The sequence below is a fragment of the Ursus arctos genome, unplaced genomic scaffold (assembly GCF_023065955.2).
Source record: "Ursus arctos isolate Adak ecotype North America unplaced genomic scaffold, UrsArc2.0 scaffold_15, whole genome shotgun sequence".
Classification (NCBI taxonomy): Eukaryota; Metazoa; Chordata; class Mammalia; order Carnivora; family Ursidae; genus Ursus; species Ursus arctos.
The window spans coordinates 38673018-38684076 of NW_026622819.1; the positions used below are offsets into that span (position 1 = coordinate 38673018).

The 11059-nt window shown below is 45.6% G+C and overlaps 1 long non-coding RNA gene across 1 annotated transcript in view; it reads left to right on the forward strand.

Annotated features, from left to right (window-relative positions):
- The window catches only part of LOC113263917 (uncharacterized), a 31031-nt gene extending 20908 nt beyond the window's left edge, over nt 1-10123 (forward strand). Inside the window, exon 3 of the long non-coding RNA XR_003319457.4 lies at nt 1420-10123. This is a non-coding gene — a long non-coding RNA (uncharacterized LOC113263917). The remainder of the gene's footprint in view (nt 1-1419) is intronic.
- Nucleotides 10124-11059: the final 936 nt, after the last annotated feature.

The window sequence follows — 11059 nt, forward strand, 5'->3', positions numbered from 1 at the left end:
TTTTTCCCACACAGTGAAAGTTATTGAGTGGGGTTCTTCCTGAAAGCTTCTACTGAAGGGGTTGACCCAGACATGTACCCATTTGTCCTTGGTGCTTCCTCTTCTCTCTGACTGTAGTATTGGCAGCTGCCATCTTGGGAGAAGAGGAGACCCTGAGGTTGTAAAACATACCTAGGATAGGAAAGCAGTAGCACAGAAGACATCTGGGCCCCTGATGACATGGCAGAATTTCCAAAGCAGCCCTAAATGGCTCATCTCTGAACTTAACGGTCAGGAGAGAACACTGAACTCCACCTGGCTCCAAGTCACTGTTACTCTGTGGACCAAGAGTGTTGACATCGCCTGGGAGCTTGTTAGAAAAGCAGCGCTCAGGCGCCTCCTGAAGTCAACTGAATCAGCATCTGCATTTGGACAAGATCTCCACAGGCTTTTCTTGTACAAAAATGTTGAGCACTGGTCTAGATGTAGTTAGTATCTGTACCTAGTTTCCCTGTTTATAAAATTGTTAACTGATATATCCTGAAGAATCATGCATCCTATTTGTTGGTACTAAAAAATGATAAGAATTATATAACCATAGGGTAGAAGAATGAAAGGGACTTGAGTTCTTCATATACAAAGAAAGAAAGCTTTCATGTAAATTAGTCAACTCATGGTCCAGCCACTATGCTTGGTAACAGAGCTGTAAAAATACCAGGGTCTCAAGTTCATGGTCTAATGAGGAAGACCATAGGCAATGCATTACAATAACTTGTTTAAATGCAGCAAGAGATACGCCCAGGTGTTTGGGGAAAATAGACGAGGAGTCTAAGCCTTCTCTCCTGGGTTATGGAGCAGGTTAGAGAATACTTCTTGAAGAGCTGTCACCTGTGTAGTTACAAATTATCTTGCATCTTTCCCCAGCTTCAGGGATGCAGAAGCTAATCTTTTTGTGCTTAAGTCAGCCTCAGGGCCTCCCCCAGAGGAAGTAAACAGTTGCCGGCACTAATGTCTTCGCCCTATGTCATCTTCAGTCTCTTGGTTTACAATGTGTGCTCTTTGGCTCACTTACAGATGAGCAAAATGCAGATACTGAGTGGGGGGAATTTCAAGGGACTCAGAGTAGGAGACTAACCCTGTAGGAGGGGTTAGAGTTCATTAATCACTAATACCTTCTCAATTTTGTTAACACTGGGTTTTGAATTCCAGCATTGATTAGGTATTTCTCTTGCTCTGTCTTCTCTAATATGAAGTTGGAAATCCTTTTAACAGATGCTTAGAATAGATTTTTCTCTTTCTCTTTATATTTCTATTTGATATTCTTCAGTTCATTATATTATTAAAAATGAAATCACATTTTTGGGTATTTGTGGTTTGGCTGACTGGCTGGGAAACTGTTTTTCTGGCATTCATTAATAATTCTTTTCTTTCCATTTAAAGAACGTTTACTGGATGTGGTACTTGAAGAAAGAAAATGCCAAAGAAATGGGAGAGAGAATAAATGCCCTGTGCCTGCAAAAACCCCAGAAACTTTTTTCTCTTCCTAATTTTTATGGCTTTGAAAGTATTGGGAATAGGAATCTTGTTCCTAACAAAACCCAAGTTTTTATTTCTCTCTTCAAGAGCTACGGCTTTAATCCACCCCCCTGCACCGCCCCCAGCTGCTTTTGTGACATGGTCTTCTAGGGTCTCATTTTCTTCTTCCTTAAAATAGACCAAAATAGCCCCATTGGTGAATACCATCATGGAAGTGAAACACACAAGGACTCAGCTTGCCTCAAACTCGTGGTCTGTCTACTTCTCTAGACAGTGCCTGGGTCTACGGCTCACTGTTTCCCACTGCCCTACGTTAACTGCAAGGAGAGGAAGTCAAGGAGAGGCTGGGAATCTTTTTATATTCTCTCTTCTGAAGAACTCCCAAGTTAGCAAGGAGCCAAACAGTGCTAACTGGAGGGTATTGCCAAGCATAATAGACTATACACAAATTAACGAGGCCTCCCTCATATTGCAACCCCAGCAGAAAACGATATGGCAGAAGCGATCCCCACTGCCCGGTTGCCTGCCACACAAGTTCATGCTCCGAGCTATGCGTTCAGCCAGTTCTAGGACGCTGACACCTTTGCATGGGTCCAACATGAGCTTTATAGCCACAGTCCTCTCCACCCGAATGTGTGATTTGGCTCTCGCGATTGCAAGAGGAAGTGCCCTTCCCTGCACAGAAATCCAAACACAGGATGAAACCACAGCTTGTTTTCAACAGGCCTCCTGTTGTGAGCCCTCCCAGCTCTCCGCTGCCTTTCTGCAAGTGAGCGGGGGACCGGTGGTTTGAAGCCGTGGCCTCTGCCTCTTCCTGAGGATGCCTCCAACGAGGATCTTGAGATCATTCGTCATGAAATGGAGGTTGACCAGCGCGGCTCCACTGCACCAGATTGGGCTTGGTCAGATGTGAAGTTCTGATGTTCCAACACATGGCTTGTTTGCAAACCATGCCTTAGATATAAATATACTCAAAATACCTAAGAATATAGTGCTCTGAACGGCTGTGTCATTTATGGCTTCACTCCTCAATTATCATGTATTAAGTGCTCAGTATTCGTGCCAGGCTTGTGCGAGGTGCCACAGTTACAAGGCAGAAAAGAGACGGCATGGCCCTGAGTGCCTACGGCTTCAACTCTGCCTCGTCTCCCTCCACCGAACTCCAAGTTCAATGGGTGGCTGCCGATGGGTCTGGGGTACGGTGGGGATACAAGAGAGGTCGTGGCAAGTTCCACTCGGGCAGAAGGGTTGCACCCGGCCCGTGCAGAGCCCTTTGGTAAGTTAGAGCCTCATCCTCTGGACTCCTGTCGTTCCTTCACCAGAGCTTGGGATTCGGTGAGTGGAGTGTGGACTGGACTTACCCCACCCTCACCTCTGCGGCAGGTCCCAACCAGGACGGTTTTCTTTAGGGTGTGAGGCTTGAACTCGGTCTTGAAAAACAGAAATGTGTTCACTGAGAGGCATGCTGGGAGGAAGGGCCCTTGGAGCAAAGGTAGAGAGATAAGACACCACCTGGCACATTCTGAGACCTACAGATTGTTGAACTTGGAGGAATGGGGCCCAAAAGGAAGGAGAGGTGGGCGGAGGCCTGACTAGAGATGACCCTGTGTTCCAAACTAAGAAGCAAATTCTTCATCCTGAAGTATGTGCGGCAGTATTGAGGGGGTTCCCAGAATATGAGTGAGACAATCACATTACTCATCTTTGTGGCAGCACTGAAGTGGTCTGCAGGGGCTGAAAACAAGGGGAGGCCAAGTAGGAGAATATTGACATAGTCCAGGTGACGGAGAATGAGAGTCTGAACTCGCAGTGGGCAGCAGGGGTGGAGAGGTGAGACTAGATCTGAGAGAAAGACAGGTGGTAGAAACAGCAGAACTTGGAGGCTGATCAGATTCTAGAAGATTACAGAGATGGACGCATCAGGGATGAATGGCTCCCAGACTTCTCACTTGGCACCCTGGACTGATGCTGGTACTTTCTGCTTCGGAGGGATGCAGGAGGAAGAGGAACTTCATGGTTGCTCTCAGAAGCAGATTGCTACGTGCTCTCTCCCTAATGGCTACCATCTGCTCATGGCCCTGTTCTAACCGCAGCAGCGGCGACGGGTGTGGCAGGCAAAGCACAAAGGAGCTTATCAGTCTTCTCTTCGTGGTACAGATGACTTCGAAGGCTTTAGTCAGATCACACCCTGAACTTGAGCAGCCTGCTTTCACGTCACACAGAGAAAAATGTTCTTTCAAAGCTTCCAAAGGCTCTGACCCCATCGGGAGAAGCCAGTGTCTGCCATTGATTGTAGGGGGTGATGGGGGTGATGGGGGTAATGGGGGTGGTGGGTCAGCCCAACGATACTAGAAAGAAAGCCACTAAAGCACATGCCTGGACACACGTTAATACCCTCCACTTGCCCAACACAATGGGAAGCCTACCCTTTTTAGCACCGATAAAACCTGCTACTCTTCAGCTGCAAAGTCTGCATTAAACTAGAGCTCTTTTTACTGATGGCTGATAAAGTTAAACCTGCGAGCACCAATTTTCATCGTAGATAGACAAATATATATTTTCTTCTTCTCATTTCTCAATTTAACGGTGGTATATGTTTTTGAACTTTTTACTATGGAGAAATGCACACACGTAAGAAAGTAGAAGAGATAATATAACATATCCAACATGGTATCCACCTCCAACATAATTCCACCAATAATTAAGTCGTAACTAATCTTGTTTCCTCTATATCCCCGTTAATATCCCCCTTGCCTCTTAGATTATTTTGAAGCAAGTCTACTATATCCTGTATCTATATCTATAGATATATATACACGCATGAAATACCACAATATACATATTGTATGAAATACGTCATGTAATATAATAATATATATAAAGTCTATATTTTAAATAAACTCTGGAACAGTCTGAAATGTAAAGATCAGGAAGATAGTACAGAGAGTTTTTGTATTCCCAATATCCAAATTTCTCTGCTATTAACCTTTTACATTAGTAAGTTACATGTATGATAATTAATGAACCAATATTAATACATTATTATTATTACCTAAAGTCCATACTTTATTCAGATTTCCAATGTCCTTTTTCTGTTCCATGAGCCTATTTGAGGTATAGTTTTCTCTGCATTTAAAAATCTCTGTGGACTTAAGGATGCGATGCTCCCTTGTCCCCATTATCTGTACGTTTTTCAGGTCCAGGAAGCCTGCCTCTGATCAAGTGTTTACTTTATGCCCTTCCACCCTCCCTTCCCTTCCTCCCTTCCTGTCCCCTACTCTCACTTGGGAAAGGGTTGCCACAGCACACAGGCCCACAGAGGTAGGAGCACTGATCCCTTCGCTACCCTTAGGAGCCCTTTGGGCACTTGCTGGATTCCTCTGAGATTGCCACTGTGGGGTTCAGGCGAGGACACACCCCTGAATGATGACGCAGAGAATTCAGAACGAGGCAATGTATGCTCAAAAATACGTTTGTGAATCCAGCACAATAATCCATGAAACAGAATGAAAGGCTCCCAGACTGTTAGGGTTTATTTTCGCTTTGGCTGTTCACAGCATGGAGCGGGGGAGGGTTCCGTGACTTGCAGGCCTGGTGGGGGCCTGGGGAGGCGGCGCTGGTTGGTACTGGGTCAGTTCGCCCCTCCTCACGATGCGGCCACCTGGACACAGGCCATCTGCTCTCCGCTGGCGTCACGGGAAGTCATTTCCGTTTGGAGGTGCTTGGCTGAAATCAGCGCAGTGTGTGCGGTGCCACGTTTCTGATGCAATGCCTGCCTCCAGCCAGCCCGTCGAACACATCTAAGTGCGCTGGGTGGCTGGCTCAGGGCCAGGGTGGCGTCACTGCCATTAATAGAAGTCGAGGGAGCTCAGAAAAATGCTTTAGGTCTGGCAAGGGTTCTAGGTACTTTCGCCACAAGCATCTTTGCCATAGACGTTTGCCGCAAGCATTTGCGACACATAACTTTCTTAAAACATTTCCCCGTCGTAGAGACCCATTAAATATTTGCTGCATAGCTGCTTCCTTATTCTTTCTTTCTTTGTTTTTTAAAGCTGCTTCTTCATTCTGACAATTAACACCAAACCAAAGACCCAATACTCAGGGAAAAAATGGTGTTTTGTTTTTGTTCAGAGATGTCGATATTGTCTCTATTTCTGTTGTGGAAACACATGATCTTTAGCAAGTGGAGTTTAGATGCCATCATCACTACTTGCCAAGTAGGTCATTAGGCTCCAGAGCCTCAGTCTTTCTCATCTGTAGAATGGGAATTAAAATTCTAACTTTGCAGTAGAATTGTGATGATGAAGTCAGTGACATTCGTAAACGACTAGCACGGGGGCCTGGTGTATTGTGGATATTCAAGAATTGTCTTATTATCCAATTCACTATATAAGTGCTTTGTCTAATTTTCAATAGCCTTCCTTGCTTACTGTTTATCCTTCCTTTTACGATTTTCTTTTTATCATTTGATTGCTGTGCTTTTGGTGACACAAAACTATGAGTATGGCATTTTTTGGCTTTCATAAAGAAGCACAGGTGAGAAAAAGGCAGAAAAGGAATATTAATTCTACATGGAATCAGTCACGGAAAGTAACCGGTATAAATAGTCCACAGCGCTGGCACAGCATGAGGTTTTCAAACGCAATTATATACGTCAATGCCCTTCGGCTAAGGATCGGCGGGAGCACATCTGTCGGGTTTATGACTTGTCGCAGGGAAGCGAACCGCACACCAGAGAGGAGTGGGAAAGAACTTGCAGGATTTGGGCTTGTGTTAGGTGAGCGGGGGAGGGCTAAAGGAAACAAGGCTTGTGTCTGGGTTGGATGCTGTCAGGAAGACGGGCAAGTCTATGGTGGAACATTTTCATAAATCTGATCCAGAAAGAGGGACGGCAAAGGTTATTATTAGTAAAGAGACAGCTGTCACTCAGAGAAGCAAGAATCGGGGGGTGTTTTGTTGTTGTTTGTGATTTGAACAGCGTTCATGGTTTTGTCTGTGATACAGTGTGTTCTTATTTATGTCCTGACCTGCCGCAGTCAACAGAGTGAGCTTGTCTGAGGCTGATGTCCTGAGAAACTGTTCATGTTCAAGGGGAGAACCCCATGGCCTGTCTGTAAGCGCTGGGCTATTTCCCAACCACTGTGAGATCCAGCTGTGAGCGTCAGGCCAGTCTGCATAGGTCAGGCTGCTTTTCTCATTCTTAGGTATGAACCTGCTCTGAAATAGAATTTCGGTGCAGATAACAGGCACTGCTTTATTTTATGAGAACTGGATTTAACCCAGGGAATTAGGTACTTACAAAATTGTTGGAAGGACTGGAATAATGGCTCTGGGCTTGGAATCCAGGAACCACCCAGAGAACCAGCCAGAGAACCAGCCCTCCAGTTGAGCTGCTAACCACTTCATTTCCCACCTTCGTGATTGTGGCCATCACCACTGACATTGTTCCCTCCGGGAATTAGCTTCCTTGCTCCTTAGAGATCAGGAAGCCATGGTTGCAACTGTTAGCCTTAAAGCCACATCACATGTTCTAGGTGCAAACTAACAGTTGTGAGCCAGGCCCCTCAGCACTCACCATGCTGGTGACCAGAGCCCCGGGCCTCTGCCGCCTCTGCCACAGAACAGCCAAGTCCTCTACCGCCACCTTGGCCAACAAGAGCAAGCCAAGTCGCAGCCAGCCCATTCTCTGCATCTCAGGTCAGCACTCTGACTGCCTGAAAAAGAATCCCGTCCAGGAACCCAGCTGCAAGAGAGTCGGGGAATCACGATGTTGATGTGTTCCAGCCTCGGCAGGAGGAACGCACAATAGGATGAGGCTGGGGTGGATGTTGGTTTCTAAGCCAGGTTTATTCAAGGCAAGCCCCAACTAGGAGTAAAGAGGCTTGGACCTAATCCTATTTCAGTCACTGATTTGCTAAGTTAGGTTAGAAAACCATCATCAGCTTTCTGGGTCTCAGTCTCCATCACCGAGTTAGACCGGATGATATCCGAGTTTCTTTCTGATTCTAGAATTCTGTGATTCTATAATTAATTTTTCTGATATTCTCCTAAATATATTCACTTTGGAAAGGATTTTCTGTACTCTTTCACATAGAATTTTCCTTTCCCATTAATACTCAGAATAGGAAGCCTCCAAGGTGGCTGGAGGCCCCAGATGATCTTTGCCTCTCCATATTCTTACCCTCCCACTTCAAGTAGGGCTGACTCCTGCGATCACTAGGATATTGTAGAAATGGCAGAGCACGGCACCTAAGGCATGGTCATCAAAAAACTACAGCTTCTGCCTTTGCTCTCTCCTGGATTACTCACTCTGGGTGAAGCCGGCTGTCATGTCATGAAGACACTTAAGTAGCGCTATGAGGAGGTCCACATGGTAAGAACCGGGGCCCTCTGCCCACAGCCAGCACCAATTTACCAGCTATAGGAGTAAGCCCTCTTGCAAGGGAATGTTCCAGTCCCAGTCAAATCTTCAGATTATTATAACCCTGACCAACACCTTGACTGCAATATCAGGCAAAACTTGGAGCCAGAGCTGCCCATGGAAGCTGCTCTCGAATTCCTGACCCCAGAAACCGTAAGAGAAATATTTAATGCCATTTTAAGCCACTGAGTTCTGGAGTACACTTTTATGCAGCAACAGAAGCTAATATATTCCCTGTTCATATGCAGAATAGCATAAAATTGCTGAATTTATTTCCTAATCTCCAACATCAGATTTCACATGCTTATCCTTTCCTGACATAAAGCTGGTAACCTTTTAGATTATGTCTCTAGATATATTAGAAGCCATTAAGAAGTGTGTAGATCAGAGTGAAAACTAAGCAATTATTTTCTTAGATTTTACAAAATGTGGTAATGGGCAGACAGGAAAAGTCCTCATTGTTAACACACCAAATAGCAAATACTTTCTCAGGCAAAACGCCAGGCATTTGAAGCTTATCACAGGGCTAGTAAATTCCTTGAAAATAAAGCTAATGTAAACATAATAAATAGTTGAAATGACTCCAACTTTTCACAGACATCCCGATCAACTCTGCAAAATGACTTTTAATTAATGAAGGCACTATGCCGTGTCTATAAGTCAACAAACATTCCCATGTGTTAACGAAAGATGAAAGTTGCCCGTGACTGGATTATTTTTGGTTTTCATTTAGAAAGAAATGAATCATTTCTTGCTCTTTTTGATGGCTTGAAGTTTCAATGAAGGAAGAGTGTTTCAACAAGACATATTGATTTCACCAGTTTCATTTTCATGAAGGCTCCTTCCTGGGTCCTGCACAGTTGCTTACGTAGAGCAGCACTCTTCCACTTCTTATTTTCTTTATTTTTTAAAGATTGTTTAATTTATTTGAGAGAGAGAGAAAGCACGAGTGGGGGAGCAGCAGGCAGAGGGAGAAGCAGACGCCTCGCTGAGCAGGGAACCCAATGCGGGACTGGATCCCAGGACCCGGGATCATGACCTGAGCCAAAGGCAGACGCTTAACCGACTGAGCCAACCAGGCGCCCCTCTTCCACTTACTATCAAACTAAGGATGCGTAAGTTCTGGAGATTATATTAACTAGAAGCCTGAGTCACAAGTGCCACAAACCTTGTATACATCAGCCTGAGCAAAAAGGAATTCATTGGATGGTCGCTCCAGTCTTGTGGACCTCAAGTCACAGCCAGGTCCCGGTAGAGCTGGGGCTTGGGGCAGCGATGGAGCCCGGGCTGGAATGCTGCCTGCTCTCTCCCGGCCTCGCCTCTGCTTCCCTGCCTGCCAGCGCTGTCCTGTGGTAGACTGGCTTTTTGTTGTTGTTGTGGAAAACACGATTGTTGGCCTCTGTCCAGTTATATTTTTCGACTTCCATCACTGGAGACTTACTTTCCTGGTCTCAAGTGCAAGTTTTTAACCAACTCTGGCCAGGGTCGGAGTCACGGTGTTCAACATGGCTGCTCCCGTGGTGGGTGGGGAGGGAGGGAGAGTTCTCAGAACAACGGTGGGCTGGGAAGACCACACTGTATGTCCTGTGTATGAGGCTCCTAGGACTGCTGTACAAAGTACCACAAACTGGGTGGCTTAAACCTCAGAAATGTATTGTCTGACAGCTCTGGAGGCTAGAAATCAGGCATCGTGGTGTTGGCAGCGTTGATTCCTTCCGAGGGCTCTGAGAGGGAATCTGTTCCAGGGCTCTTTCCTAGTTTCTGGTAGTTTCCTGACAATCTTTGGTGTTCCTGGGCTTATAGAACTATCCCCTAATCCTTCCTTTATCTCCCTGTGTGTGTTTTGTGTCCAACTTTCCCCTTTTTAAAGGACACCAGTCATACTAGATTAGGGGCCCACCCTAATGGTATTACCTCATCTCAACTAATGACATCTGCAAAGACCCTATTCCCAAATAAGGTCCCATTCTCTGGGGGCTACGACTTCCACATACGCATTTAGAAGGAGGGGGCCCTATTGAACCCATAACATCCCATACAGGGCAGCCTCTGTCTCTATAGGATATCACAAAGCAAAGAAGGGAAGCAGGAAGGAAAGACAGAGTTGTAACCTAAAATTATGAAACCCTTCAGATTTTGTCATCCAAGAGAGAAAAATAAGTAAAAACCTGCACCCAGAGAAAGAAATGAAGAAATGTGTGTGTGTGGTGATGAGGGAAGTCAGACTCGCAGGGAGAGAGATTGATGTGCATGGAACACCGCATGGCTATCACGACTCATTCGACACATCTACCTGCATGGACTGTTCCATTTCTCCTCCTCAGGCCTGGGCCTCTTGAGAACGGAAGCTCTGCAGCTGCCCCTGCTCCACCAAACGTGTGGAGGCCAGCAGAGGTAACGGCAAGCGGCTTCCGGGGCCCCGGATGACAGAGGAGTCCACCCAAATCCTGAAACCCCCATCTCCTTGCACCGCCCATCCCAAGAGAAGACAGGGATCTCCACAGCAGCAGCACCAGTGGGGGCAAATCCGCCATGATGTCACACAGTCCCCCAGTGAACCCAACTCTAGCCCGTGGTGGGGGAGGGACGGATTCCTTCATGGTGTCAGTTTTTAATCAGAAGAAGTGATAAGGTACTGAACTGACCTAAATTCCATACCTAAAATTACCATAAATCAACAAGATGGAGATTTCTGCTGTCTGTGGGATGCATTTGATTTGCAGAACAAATCAGTGGGGTTTTCCTCTTATTCCCATACTACAGATAAAAAGACTGAGGCCCAGTGAAGTTGAGAAGCTTGAATTAAACCTCAAGAATGGGTGAATTGTATGGTATGTGAATTATATCTCAATAAAGCTGTTACAAAACAAAATATAACAAAATAAGTCAGCTTGATAATAAAGCCCACATATCATATAGCATAGAAAATGCCTTGCTTAGGTGGGGCTAACAAGAACAAGGGGTTGTTGGAGGTTACATTTTTCTTCTTTAGGAGGGTGTGACATATCCCAAGACAGAGATTTATTTATTTTGTTATAAAAACATTCCAAGGCCAGAGTCTGACAAAACAAACTGATGTAAGCTCTATCATTCTGTGCTCCTGGGGGTGTGTCTTCCGTGGAG